This window comes from Ipomoea triloba, chromosome 11 (genome assembly GCF_003576645.1).
Source record: "Ipomoea triloba cultivar NCNSP0323 chromosome 11, ASM357664v1".
In the NCBI taxonomy this organism is placed as follows: Eukaryota; Viridiplantae; Streptophyta; class Magnoliopsida; order Solanales; family Convolvulaceae; genus Ipomoea; species Ipomoea triloba.
In genome coordinates this window covers 17,579,313-17,594,342 of record NC_044926.1, presented here as the reverse complement: position 1 = coordinate 17,594,342, position 15,030 = coordinate 17,579,313, and the positions used below count along the sequence as shown (strand labels likewise).

General features: G+C 35.1%; 2 long non-coding RNA genes across 2 annotated transcripts; one reads left to right on the top strand and one right to left on the bottom strand.

Moving 5' to 3' along the window:
- Window positions 1–9,625: 9,625 nt before the first annotated feature.
- LOC115997587 lies at window positions 9,626–12,062 on the bottom strand. Its single transcript, XR_004093756.1, has 2 exons — window positions 11,975–12,062; window positions 9,626–9,953 (listed from the first exon to the last, which is right to left on the bottom strand). It is a non-coding gene; the product is annotated as an uncharacterized LOC115997587 (long non-coding RNA).
- Window positions 12,063–12,191: 129 nt separating this feature from the next.
- LOC115997586 lies at window positions 12,192–14,608 on the top strand. Its single transcript, XR_004093755.1, has 3 exons — window positions 12,192–12,284; window positions 12,534–12,598; window positions 14,471–14,608. It is a non-coding gene; the product is annotated as an uncharacterized LOC115997586 (long non-coding RNA).
- The last annotated feature ends 422 nt before the right edge of the window (window positions 14,609–15,030 follow it).

Sequence of the window (15,030 nt, the reverse complement as noted above, 5' to 3'; positions counted from 1 at the left end):
CACTTAAAGGTGCAGAATATAAATTTTGAAATACACCAAATACATATCTTTGACATGTCTTTACACACAAATTATTAATAAATGACAGTTCCAATATTTTCATTACATGTCGTTTGTTCATTTTTTGAAAAAAAAAATCCACATTATTTGTTAAAATTAACAAATATTTTGAACACCATTCCGTATAATACATACAAGCACACTAATGTACAATGAGTAATTAATCACTCTAAATAATTATATAAATTTATATAATGTAGAATAGAAGTTTACATTTATAGTTAAATAACTAATTATTTTTTATCTACGTACATACTATAAGTCTATAATATATATTGTTTTTATATTTTATATTTTTTATTTTAATAGTCTAAGTTTTAATAATGCAGCACACACTTTTAAATTAAACCCAAATTATCTTTAAAAAAAAATGAAATACAAATCCACAATTTCAGATTTCCAGCCCCTCTCTGTCGCAATTTGTCTCTCTCAGTCTTTGGCTGTCACCGGCACCGCACTTTGCCAGTAGGCCACCGTGGACCTGATCCAGCCTACAGGGATCGAGGCTACCGCCCACCGCCAGCCACCCCAGCCCATCACGTGACGTACTACAGCCGCCCCTCTGTCTCTCACAATCTTAGGGGTCGTTTACTTCATTTTTCTGTTTTTTCATTTCCAATTTTCCATTTCTCCATTTTTCCAGTTTTCCTTCTCCATTCCTCCAGTTTTTCATCTCTCCATTTCTCCAGTTCTTCATTTTTCTAATTTTCTAATATTATTAAATACAATAATAATAATAATAATAATAACAATAACAACAACAACAAATCTTTGTGTATAAAGAGGAAGGAAAAGGAAAAAGGAAAAAGGAAAAAAGATAATAATAATAATAATAATAATAATAATAATAATAATAGCAATAAAATTAATAAGAACTATTTAATAATAATAATAATAATAATAATAATAATAATAATAAAAAATTTTGATAGTTGAAAGATCATGAGTGGTTAACTTGGACTACGGATGATAACAATTTGAAAGTTAACGGACAGTTGGTGGTCAATTTGAACTTTTGGGACCACAGATGGTATTAACACATAATAATAATAATAATAATAATAATAATAATAATAATAATTTAATAATAATAATAACAATAACAGGAATTTAATAATAATAATAATAACATTAATAATAGTAATAATTTAATTTAATAATAATAATAATAATAATATTAATAATAATATAATAATTATAATAATAATAATAATAATAATAATTATTATTATTATTATAATAATAACAAAGAAGAAAGAAATGAAAAAAAAAAAAGAAGAAGAAGAAGAAGAAGGAACACGGAGGTGAAAAAGAAGAGAAGAAGAAAGAAGTGGGAAAAAACGCCACAGGCAGAAATTGATCCCATGACCTCTGATAAGCACCAAGAATAGCCTATTTTAAGGGTCATTTAAGGGCTAGAATTGTATAGTTTATTACCCATTTTATAAGGATTTCGTGCATTTAGACTCTAATGTGACCAGAACTTCTAACGAGAGTATGGAAGATGTTTTTAAGGTATTCTACAGCCAAAAGGAGGACTTAAGGCCAAAACTAAGCAGAAAATGAAGAAACCGTGAAGCAGGAGCCTCCCACGCAGCCTCACACGCGTGTGGATGGGCGTGGAAACATTCCAGAAGCTCCCCACGACCGCCACCACGCGTGTAGAAGATCGCGGAAAAGATTTCTTCTGGGCTCGACGCGTCGAGCCCCTGTCTCGACGCGTCGAGAACCCTGAGTCAGCCCTAAAATATGCTGCGGGAAAAACTGACTATCTTGCCCCTATTATGTTCCCCCTATATAAGGCTCATTATTTCAGACCTTTGAAGGAAAGTAGGTAGTAGGTAGAGGAGGAGGCACCCAATAATCTAGATCTTAGTTTTCTTTTCCAAATTCTTCCCCTTTGGGGGAGGAAGACAAACACTCCTCCTTAGATTAGCTTATCTTAGTGTAGAAGATGAAGATCTTGTAGATTCAAAGCTTTCTTTAGGTAATACTCTTCTTTTAATATAAAGTTTGGATCTTTTATATTCTTGCTTTGTTTCCTTGTTGTTATTAATGTTTATTATGCTAGAGTAGAGTAGTTTGGATGTGTGTGCCCTTGTTAATCTATGGATTGATACTTATATCTTATCTTATGATCTTGAGTATTGTGGGAGTATGATTGATATTTGTATGGATGATGCTGTTCAATCTTTGCTTCTATTTAGGCCGGAATAGTTAGTAAACCGAGTGGAAGTGAGAGAGTGCGCGATAGCGGCCTCTCACGAGCCCAACTCATCTATATCTCCGCTCTTAGTTCAAAAGGACGAGATCCGAGATGAGTGGTAGGCAAGGTGTTCGATAAAATGCCTCAACCGAATGAGGATTGAGAGTCTGAGTGTGACGCCACTCGGTACCAATACCGTGACTCCCTAGTTCAATCCTGAAACCCAATTCCAAGCTACCAACGATAATCGATCCTTTGGCTTAACTTTAGCATGCACCCCTTTCCTTTTACCTTTTGTATTTTCTATCTTATTTTACTTTCAACCCTTCAATCCAACCATGAACAAAACCTCTCCCTTCAACTTCCTAAATGACAACACGTATTCGGTTCCCATTCGCCATCCTTGAGAGACACGACACTCGGGGAGTTTAACTCTTCGTTTTATCACCTTCACATTCACCCTCACCACCATACACACAACATCAAAATGGCGCCGTTGCCGGGGATGGCAAACGGTTTTGAATTTTGTTGACATTTTTGAAGTAGATTTTTAAGAGTTCCTGAATTTCTTTCTTTTTGTTTATATTGTTTTCTTATTTTTGTTACTTGTTTGAGAAGTGAGCTTAAATTGTCTTGTATATCTTGTGCTCACTTGCAACTACTTTTAGTTGCAAAATATTTGTTGTTGGCTAAGCTTTGTGCAGGAAATTTTCTTTATCAAATCACTTGAAGCTTGCCAATAAGTGCTAAAATGAATCCCCATGATTACCCACATCATGGAGGACAATCCTATAGAAATCCTCAACCCCAACCATATCCCTATTACCCCCATTCTACCTATGCTTACCCTCCACCAACATATCACTACCCACCTCCATACCCTTACCCATTTCCACACCACCACTTACCACCTCCATATCCCTATCCATTTCATACACCCAATCATCACCCACATCCATATGAAACACCACCTCCACATTTCCAAGAAAATTACCCTTCACAATCGTCCAAATTTCAAGAAATTGACTCATTAAGCTCCAAAGAAATATCCCAAAGCATAGAGAGTAAGCTTGCACAAATGATGAGAACAATCGACCCAAGCTATACTCTCGAGTCAAATTCATTCCCTACTTCCCACCTAAACACCCACTACCCACCTCCATCACAAACTCACAAAGAAAACAATACTACCTATTCCTTTGAAACACCACCTTTTTTCCCATACAATACCCATACAAATCCTTGTGATTATATCCCACCGGCCACCGATGAAATTGAAATTCTAAAAGCAAAAATAGATGCATTCACAAGGATGGCCAAGGAGGACACGGCTAAACTAAAAGCCGAAATCAAAGGCGAATTAAAAGACTATCTCGCTACCCTCTGGGAGGAAGGACTTCCACTAGAAGAAGTTGAAACGAAGATGCTATCTATGATGGAGGAGCTCATGAAAATGAATGAGTCCTGAGCTAACTCCACCATCATAGATGACATCCCCACTTTGGAAGCCCATCCAAGGATTGCACAAGAGGTTGAAAAAGAGCAAAATGTTAGGGAAGAGGAGAGTTTTGAAGAAGTAGAGGATTGTTATGCCCCGGTGCTTGAAGAAGTTCCAATCTTTGAATTGGAAAATCAAAAGGAGGTAGAGATGGAGAGTGGGGACAATGACATCGAAGTAGTGTGGGAAGATGAAGAGCCAAAATATGGTAAAATTCCTAATCTTTCTTGTGCTAATCTTCTTGAAAATCCTTGTGCTCTTATTGAAAACACCCTTGACACTTGTGTGGATGACTCCCCTTGCATTAATATTTCCACTACATGTGATTATGATTGCTTTAAATTTCGGGAGGATGATTCCATGAAAAATTTTGATGTATTAACTTATGACTATAAGGATTCTCTTTTGTTTAAATATGAGTATGATTGCTTTAACTTTTCGGAAGATGAATCCTTTGTCTTGGGTGAAAGTGAGTTGATGAGTGAATGGGATGGTGCTTCATTCTATTCGTGTGAGAGTGTGAGTGATTTTTCCAATCAAATAGAATGGAGTGATGAAGAGAAGGAGTGTGAGGAAGAGATGGTGGGAAATGATAGGTCTTTCACGTTTGATCTTATGAAGAAAGTTGAGTGGAGAGAGTTGACCACACTTGAAATGGAGGAAGGGTGTGAGGAGATATGGTTTAAAGCAAATGAGAATATCTTTAGGGGAAGAGAGGATGAGGAAAAGGAAGTGAACACCATCCTAGAAGAGTTAAGGAGGGTGTTTGATGCTAAAATTCTTCCAATCATGCATGTTGTTCTTCCTTTATTCTTGTGGGAATTCAAGGATGTCCTACATCTTGGGACATTCCTTGAAGCTAAGGTTCACGGGACGCTTGGTAAGGTCCCAAAATCTGTGTGCTTCGAAGGATAGAGCACACAACGTCTGGCCAGGAGACGTTAAACCATGGCGCACTTGGGAGGCAGTCCCAACGTTATCCTTAGATTAGAACTTTATTTCTTGTTTACTTTTTCTTTTCTTTCGTTTATTAGCAGTTTTCTTTTTAGGATAGCCTTGCTTGAGCTAACATTGCAGGTGATTTTGGTGTTAAGCCATGACGAATGAGCTAAACCGGATCAAACATGGAAGGTAAAAAGCCAGGAGACGAAGGAAGTGATCAGCACTACTGACCACGCCTGCTCACACGCGTGGTGACAGGCGTGGAATCTTTCCAGTGCTGACCCACGAGGACCACCACGCGTGTGAGTCCGCATGGACAGGTCCTGGACAATTTTCGTGCATATTTTCTTTTCATCCAATTTTCCTAAGTCTCCCAGGTCTGGCCGTACCAATAATCCCAATCTTTAAGCAAAATCTTATTTTTACGGCTATTGTTTTGTTTAGTTGTTTTAAGTTTTTTCAATGCACCCGTTTGAGCTAACAAATGCAGGATAAACATTTCGGAGGCATAGATTTACTACTACCAAAGGCGAGGAGATGATGAGCCAACAATCTTCAAATAGATGGGCAGTAAGCTGAAGATAAGGTTGTAGACGCATCGTATGGTATATCTTTCTAACCTTTCTTCCAATTTTTTATGAGCAAATTCGCCTTGGTCCACAAAGGATGAGTCATATGATTTTGTTATAATGGGTATAGTATTTTTAGAAAACTTATTTGAAGCCCATAGCACACTTTTTAAGTGTAGAAAGATGCTTTAATGCACAATCTTTTAAGACCCTAATCCCTTTTTCTCTATTCCTAATGGAAACATCGAGGACGATGTTCACTTTTAAGTGTGGAAAGGATTTATGCTTCTTGAAATAGTTGATTAATTGAGTGATAAGGTATAGGAACTAGAGGGCGTGTTATTGCCAATACTATCTAGGAGGGCTCCTAACCTTGTGCCAAATACGAATGTCTTAAATATGCTTTGGAAGTTACACTTGCACAAATTTGCACAATTTGACCCAAAATTGAAAATTTTTATGTGTGCTTGCATGTTCTTCACCTTGTATTTTGTTTGGACCTCAGTCAAGGATCTCTCGAAGTAGGAGTGTGAACCCCTTAAGTTTTAGAAAGATAAAAATTGCGAAGCCCGGAAATTGAATTAATCTTAACAGGACATGGGGCAAAAGGTGAGCCTAAGTGAGCTTAGAGTGAAAAATCCCTACTCCCTAGAAAAAGGCATGAGGGGTTGATATGGTGAAAAGAAAGAAAAAGGCAAAGGCCACTCCTAGAGATAAAACAGAGGTGAGCCATCTAGTCTGGATACGGGGTAACCATTGCACCGTCTTCGAAAAAGCATGGAGATCCATGTGAAGTCGGTTACCCCGAAGAGATCCTGAAAGATGAGAAAAATATAGAGGAGGTGAGCCACTTCGCTAGGATTCAGGCACCCATTGCACTGTCTTCGAAAAAAGCATGGAGCTCCATGTGAAGTCGGGTCGCCTGATGACGTTATCCTAGGAAGTGAGAAAATAGAGTGATCGCCCAAGCCATGGCGATGAGCGGTCCATGTCCCTGCCCTCACTTATATTAACGTAAAGGGGCTTTGGCGTTAGGTTGGAAATTGGCTAAGGGGTGAACATCGTTCACACTAGTCGGATCGGCTGGAGGCCCCTAGAAAATACAAGGTGAAACCCTATTGTCTTTTGCATGCTTGAAAGGTGTGAACAAAACTTTTTATGTTATATCCATCTCTTGAGACCTTAACTTCCTTAGCATATTTCTTACATTTGGTCGGCATGAGTTTAGTGGTCTTGGTAGAGAGTGTAGGGGATTTCACCCACTCAACTCCGAACACCTACACATCGCTTGATCAATTGACAATAAGAGAACGGACTATCCTTGGTGCTTATATGATTAGAGTTTAGGAAAGTGTGCTTGCTTGAGGACAAGCAAGATCTAAGTGTGGAAACTTTGATAAGCACCAAGAATAGCCTATTTTAAGGGTCATTTAAGGGCTAGAATTGTATAGTTTATTACCCATTTTATAAGGATTTCGTGCATTTAGACTCTAATGTGACCAGAACTTCTAACGAGAGTATGGAAGATGTTTTTAAGGTATTCTACAGCCAAAAGGAGGACTTAAGGCCAAAACTGAGCAGAAAATGAAGAAACTGTGAAGCAGGAGCCTCCTACGCAGCCTCACACGCGTGTGGAGGGGCGTGGAAACATTCCAGAAGCTCCCCACGACCACCACCACGCGTGTAGAAGATCGCGGAAAAGATTTCTCCTGGGCTCGACGCGTCGAGAACCCTGAGTCAGCCCTAAAATATGTTGCGAGAAAAATTGACTATCTTGCCCCTATTATGTTCCCCCTATATAAGGCTCATTATTTCAGACCTTTGAAGGAAAGTAGGTAGTAGGTAGAGGAGGAGGCACCCAATAATCTAGATCTTAGTTTTCTTTTCCAAATTCTTCCCCTTTGGGGGAGGAAGACAAACACTCCTCCTTAGATTAGCTTAGCTTAGTGTAGAAGATGAAGATCTTGTAGATTCAAAGCTTTCTTTATGTAATACTCTTCTTTTAATATAAAGTTTGGATCTTTTATATTCTTGTTTTGTTTCCTTGTTGTTATCAATGTTAATTATGCTAGAGTAGAGTAGTTTGGGTGTGTGTGCCATTGTTAATCTATGGATTGATGCTTATATCTTATCTTATGATCTTTAGTATTGTGGGAGTATGATTGATATTTGTATGGATGATGTTGTTCAATATTTGCTTCTATTTCGGCCGGAATAGTTAGTAAACTGAGTTGAAGTGAGAGAGTGCGCGATAGCGGCCTCTCACGAGCCCAACTCATCTATATCTCCGCTCTTAGTTCGAAAGGATGAGATCCGAGAGGAGTGGTAGGCAAGATGTTCGATAAAATGCCTCAACCGAATGAGGATTGAGAGTGAGTGTGACGCCACTCAGTACCAATACCGTGACTCCCTAGTTCAATCCCGAAACCCAATTCCAAGCTACCAACGATAATCGATCCTTTGGCTTAACTTTGGCATGCACCCCTTTCCTTTTACCTTTTGTATTTTCTATCTTATTTTACTTTCAACCCTTCAACCCAACCATGAACAAAACCTCTCCCTACGATTCTTGCAACTCTTACCTTTCAACTTCCTAAATGCCTACACGTATTCGGTTCTCATTCGCCATCCTTAAGAGACATGACACTCGGGGAGTTTAATTCTTCGTTTTACCACCTTCACATTCACCCTCACCACCATACACACAACATCAACCTCGCGCACTGTGCATCCAGATTATTGTTCACCCGCGTGAACCATTCTTCTATTTGGAGAACATTGATTTCCATCTCTCCAAATTTGTATAGGAATTGGAAGAATGGAGTGGAGAATGAAGTTGGAAGAAGAATTTAGTAAACAACCTCTCCAAATTTCCCTTTTCCACTTCTTCAATTCTCCATTTTTCTGGAAAATTCTCCATTTTTCCAAGTTGCTAAACAACCCCTTAGGGGTCGTTTACTTCATTTTTCTGTTTTTCCATTTCCAATTTTCCATTTCTCTATTTTTCCAGTTTTCCTTCTCCATCCCTCCAGTTTTCCATCTCTCCATTTCTCAGTTCTTCATTTTTCTAATTTTCCAAAAGGGCGGGGCGGGCTCTAAAAATCAAAACCCATTTTATGGCGGGCTTTTTAGCCCGCCCCTGCCTAGCCCGCGGGCTGGCGGGTTGGCGGCCCGCCAGCCCGCCATATTAAAAAAAAAAAAAAAACTATTTAGTCTTCATTCTTCCTGAGTCTTCCCCACTCTTCCCAACCATTTTTCACCTCCCCTTACAATCCTTTAATAATTTCCCAATTCCCTTTCCCTTAAATAATTTAATCCCTTCCCAATTCCCTCTACTACTTTTCCCGATTCCCCATCCCCTTTCCATTAATTATTTAATTTTTTCTCATTTCCCCACTTACCTTTCCCTTACAACTTTTATTATTTTAATCCTTAATTTCTCATTCCCAAACAACAAATTCATCCCCACTTACCTTTCACTTACAACTTTTATTATTTTAATCCTTAATTTCTCATTCCCAAACCACAAATTCATGTACTGACTACTCAAGTACTCATCTTCTTTTTTTTTTTTTTTTTGAAGAAACTGACTACTCATCTTAATTCGCAAGTTGCAAGCGCTAGTCATACCTGAATTGCTTGTGTTAAAACTTTATTTTTTATTAGAAAGTGCTAAAACTTTAATATATATATATATACTTACATATATTTACTACAAATTTTTACTTTTAAAAAAAAAAGTAAAAAAATAATTTTTTATTATGGCGGGCCCCCGTGGGTACCCGCGGGGGCCCGTGGGGGCGGGGGGGGCTGCCCTTTTTTAGGCCCGTTTTTAGGCGGGCTTTTTAGCCCGCCCNNGGCGGGCTTTGGCGGGCCCCGCCCCGCCGGCCCGTTTCGACAGCTCTAGTATAAAGAGGAAGGAAAAGGAAAAAGGAAAAAATATAATAATAATAATAATAATAGTAATAAAAATAATAAGAACTATTTAATAATAATAATAATAATAATAATAATAATAATAATAAAATTTGATAGTTGAAAGATCATGAATGGTTAACTTTGACTACGGATGATAACAATTTGAAAGTTAACGGGTAGTGGGTGGTCAATTTGAACGTTTGGGACCACAGATGGTATTAACACATAATAATAATAATAATAATAATAATAATAATAATAATAATAATAATAATAATAATTAATAATAATAGTAATAATAATATGAGAAAATATCATTTTTAGTCCCTCAACTATAATACATGTATCGATTTTGGTCCTTGACTATTAAAAATTTCAAATTAGGTCCATGACTATTCAATTTGTATCACTTTTGGTCCTTGACTATTAACATTTTCAAATTAGGTGCATGACTATTCATTTTGTATCACATTTGGTCTTGCCGTTAAATTTTCCGGCCAAATTTCCAGCAAAGTGGTGGAGGTGTTGAGCAACGAGGAAGGCTTTGTGGGATCCTACTACGAGGCGACGGTGGTGGGTGGTGGGCCACGTTGTGTAATGCCTGTGGGGTGCGGTACAAGTCTGGTTGGCTCCTGCCAGAGTATCGCCCCGCGAATAGCCCTACCTTTTCAGCTGCAGCGCATTCCAATTCTCACAGAAAAGTTTTGGAGATGAGCCAGCAAAAGACGGGAGGAAAGGATGGGATCCCGAGTAACGAAGCCTGTGGATATAGGGTAGCTTGTGGTGAGTAGTTTACAGCATCTTGTGGAACTTTTTTTTTTTTTTTAAAAGTCGAGTCAGCTTAAGGCTTAGGGATTGTTGTAATGGCCTAGATGGTTAGGGGATCATAGTTGCTTTGTTTCAATCATAATCTACTTAGGAATCTTAAACAAAATGAAGACAAATTAAAAAAAATATGTAATTCACTATTTGTGGTTACGAATTTTAATTATAAAAAAATGCAATTCACCTACTATATTTGTGATTACGAATTTTAATTATAATAATTATAATTGATAAAAGAATTTTAAATAATAACTGGATTGATTATATTTTAATAAAGTAGAATTGGAATAAAAGGTAAGTGATACCTGTAACACCCCAATTTTCATAACCAAATTTTCATTAATATTTTTTTTATTTCTTAATTGACAATTTACTAAAATCAATGCGGAAGCTTTTACTAACCAAAAGAAATGGGGTATTACCGCCACGCTCAGGTATCTTTCCTATACCCAAACGCTAAGGCTAATACTTACAACATCAAAAATATTATCCAGAGTCCAATCTATATCTATACTATATATAAAAACATTATCCTCCAAAAATTCCCGCCCAAACGTAGGGACATTTTAGTAATATGATAATTATTATTCTAATTATAATTAATTAATAATATTCTATCATAATATTAGTAATTATGGTAATCATAATATATTATATATAGTATAGATTGGTAATTAGTTATTAGTAGTTATGGTAATTCCTTATTAGTAATTATGGTAATTATTATGATAGTATATTTGTATTTTATAGATTAATACATATACGTGCATTAATGTAATACCACTGAAAAATGTTTATGGTAATTAATTATTATGATAGTATATTTATATTTTATAGATTAATACATATACGTGCATTAATGTAATACAACTGAAAATTGTTTATGGTAATTAATTATTATGATAGTATATTTGTATTTTATAGATTAATACATATACATGCATTAATATAATACCACTGACAAATGTTTATCGTATAAATTTATTTATTTATTATGGTAGAATAATAATCTATATATCTATATCTATATCTATATATCTATATAATAATATATAAAAATATATTAGTTATAATTGTATGGAATTCTATTAATTATAATTGAATTCCATATATATATATTATATTCCAATACTTATTCATTTACAATTCCATTTATTTATTACCAATTACCAATTATTATCAAACGATATGTTATTATTACTTTAATGGTGAAAACATATGAATGGTAATCAAATGAATTACCAATTATGTAACACCCCGAAATTTTGTAAGCATTTTTTTTAAAAATATTATTATTATTTTTGAAATATTTATGTTTTATGTTGACAAAAAGAATTTTTGAAAAATATTATTTATGACAAAATATATTTTCAAACGTATATGGATATATATATTTATTTCAAAAAGAATTCACAAGTATTAATTTGGCTTGATGGATAAAACTTTAAAATTTATGTGAGACTTCTTTGATTTGAATCTGGGTAATATCTTATTTATTTTGAAAGCATATCATTGCTACCAGAAAGTGTTGAAATATATATATAATATGCGAATATATATATAATATGCTCATATTATGCTTTGATGGCCGTGTATATATACATATAAATGTTAGTGTGCTACTGTGTTGTGTATATATATATAAATGAATTTGGTTAAAGCATCCTTTTATATAATGTTTATAGGTTAAAGCATCCTTTTAATCAGGGGGAAAATTAAAATGGAAGGCCAAAAATTTGGGAAATTGGCTGTTATTAACAAATATATTTTAATAATAATATATAATATAATAATAAATATAGTAAGTAATTAAGTGGGAGGAATGTTACCTGTATCCATTTACCTTCATCTTCTTCACGAGAAAGCCAGAGAAAGAAGAAAAAGGGAGAAACAAAGAAAAAGAGAGAGGGAAAGAAAGAAGAGAAAAGAAAGAAAAGGAAAGAAGGAAATGTTTACCTGCCATGTTCTTCACCTTCTTCATCACCATCTTCACGTGTAGAACCGAGAGAGATATAGAGAGAGAGAGAGAGAGAGCCAGCGGGTGGCGGTGGTGACAACGACCGGCGTACACACTGCTACGGCGACCTCAGATGCATGGCAACACCGGTGGATCGTCGTGGCGAGTGGCAGCAGCGGCAAGGCAGGCCGGTGGCAGTGGCGGCCGGTGACGCAGCGACGACGAGATACCCTAGGCGACGGACCTCCATCTCTCTCTTCGCATTTGTTGGCCGGTGGTGGCTGACGGCAGTGGTGGCAGCTTGGCGTGGTGAGCTTTAATTTGGTTCGGTAGTACTAGGTATAATTTAATTAATTAATTAATTATTATTAAAAATAATGATAAGGTGATGAGTTGATGAGAATGGCGAAATGGTGTTGTTGGCTGTTGTTGAATCGATGATGATGAGGAATTGATAATGGTCTTGATTCGGATGATATAGTCCATAATAATAATAATAATAATAATAATAATAATAATAGTAATAATAATAATAATTGGATTATTGTTATTATTTAGGTCCGCAGGTTCCTTATCAGATTTATTAGGCTGCTAAGGTGTTGGCAGGAATCTCCGCTTCAAGGGTAAGACTTATGTCTACTCAAAAGTTATTTACCCCGAAAACAATAATTATTTACAATGTGCTTATGTGTCTTATATATATAAATCTATGGGAAATAGATTTATTATTTTTATTGAGTAAATTGGTGATTGATAAAATTGTGGATACATGAAATATTGACAATTTATGAATTTAGGTGGATATTAAGTAGAATATATATTACCTGGAATATATATATTTAAATACGTGCTTATGTGGTATTGTATGTAAATCTATTTAAAATAGATTTATTATTATTATTGAATGATTTATGATATTTATAATGATTATTATGAGCTTACATACTTTGTGAAATTATATGGAATATTATGAAATATGTGGAATATTTGAATGTATGCATATTAATGATATTTGTAGTATTTGATGAATTTATTATAATTATTGAAATTATGATGTTTAGTAAACTTATAATATTTATTGAAATTATGGACTTTTTAAATATTATAAATTTTGAATTTATGATGAATACTTGTGGAAATATGAGTTGAAAATATGAATTTTTATGGAAGTATGAATTATTGGGAAAATTGTGAATTTTTATAGAATTATGAATTATTGCGAAATTGAAAATTTATGGTGAAACTAGAAATTTCTTGTGAAAACATGATTTATGAATTTATGGGACAATTAAGAAATTATTGTGTTTTGATTGTATATGTGGATTATTTTAGAAATTGTGATATGGGAGTACAACATGATAATACAACATCCTTGATTGGGATGGGACTCGAACGTGAGACTTTCCGTTTGGAATGGTAATAGTGATGTCATCAGACCACAAAGTACTTGGCTTATTGAGATTATGATAATTGATATTTAGTGCTAATATGCAAAGTAATGAAACAAATGATTTTGAGAGCCTAAGGGCTATATTTTATTACATAAAATATTTTGAAAACTTATGGAAGATATGTGACTTGGAAATTGTAGAGTATTCAGTTGTATGCTGAATACTAGGGCTATGCCCTGTTGTGGAGTGGTTAGGGTAAACCTACCACTAGGGTTCATACCCTGTTTGCGGAGTATTCGGTAGGAACAATCCCCGGATACTAGGGCATTTATTGTCCTGTTGATTTGAGGAGTGGTTAGGTTATGCCTACCACTAGGGTCTTTGTACCCTATTTTGAGGAGTATTTGGTAGGAAAAATCCCCGAATACTAGGGCTAGTAATTTTCCGGTGAGGCTTGGAATCCTCACTCGGGGGTGTGCACACTTAAGGTTAGAGTCCTGTTTCCATTAGAAGTGGGAAATATGTGGAGTGTTCGGATGTGTGGAAAGCACCGTTCACTAGGGCCTAAGAATAAAGGACACTGTCCCATTTATGTGTGATTGATGTGCTTCCATATGTATTTTATAGTGTGCAAGTATGGCACAAAGTTAAATTTTTAAGAAATTTGAGAATATGACTTTTTGAAAAGTATACTATGGTAAATAAAGGATTAAATCCTATTATGAAAATGGAAAAAAAATGTGGATATTATGGAATTTTATGTGGAGTTAAATAATTATTTATGGGAGTGAATTGGTATTTGAATCCTATTATTTATGAAAATGATAAGTTGTGAAAGTATAGTATTTTATGAGGAATTAAATGATTATTTGATTATTATTTATTATGAAATGTTATATGAAATTAGAATCCACGATAAATTGATTGATTTGAGAATGAGTATATTCTAATGGACTAAAAATGATTATGTGGTTGAGTATAAAATATTCTATGGGGTTAATATGGAATTATGTGCTCCAAAGTGCTATGTGCTATGTGAAAAAATGATTTACGGGATGGAGTAAGTCTTACCAGCCGTCGTGCTGACTTTGTTTTCCCCCTTAGTTATTATTGCAGGTGATGATTGCATGACAATCTGGAGCATTGGCATGAGAGTGATTCGCGTTAGATTTCTATAAAGGTTGTAATTAAATCCATAGAATTCATCTTGTATTAGTAAGAATTGTGATGGTTTTAGTTAAGTAGTTTTAGTCTGTGCGTTTGAGTATGAGATACTCGAACGTGGCATAACACCCATTTTTCCTTTTGTTGTTGAAGCTTCCGCTATTGTAAAAGTTATAATTAAAAAAAGAAAAAAAATTTACCCGTATTTTCTTAAGTGGAAAAAGTGGGGTGTTACAATGGTAATTATTACCAATTACCAATAATAGCTCTACATCTCTCTCTTTGTGGCTATAAATACAAGAAGAACCTCAGTCAACCACCACCACCAATTTTAATCTCTCTTAGTTTGTTGTTTTTCGTTTGTGAAAGCATCAATGTACATAGGAAGAATCACCCTTCTCCATAAAAGTGTGACATATTTACTATTTTTTTTTTTACTGTTCTTATCTTATCTTTTTTATTTTTTTGGTTACATTCATTGCATGTTCTTATATTTTGAA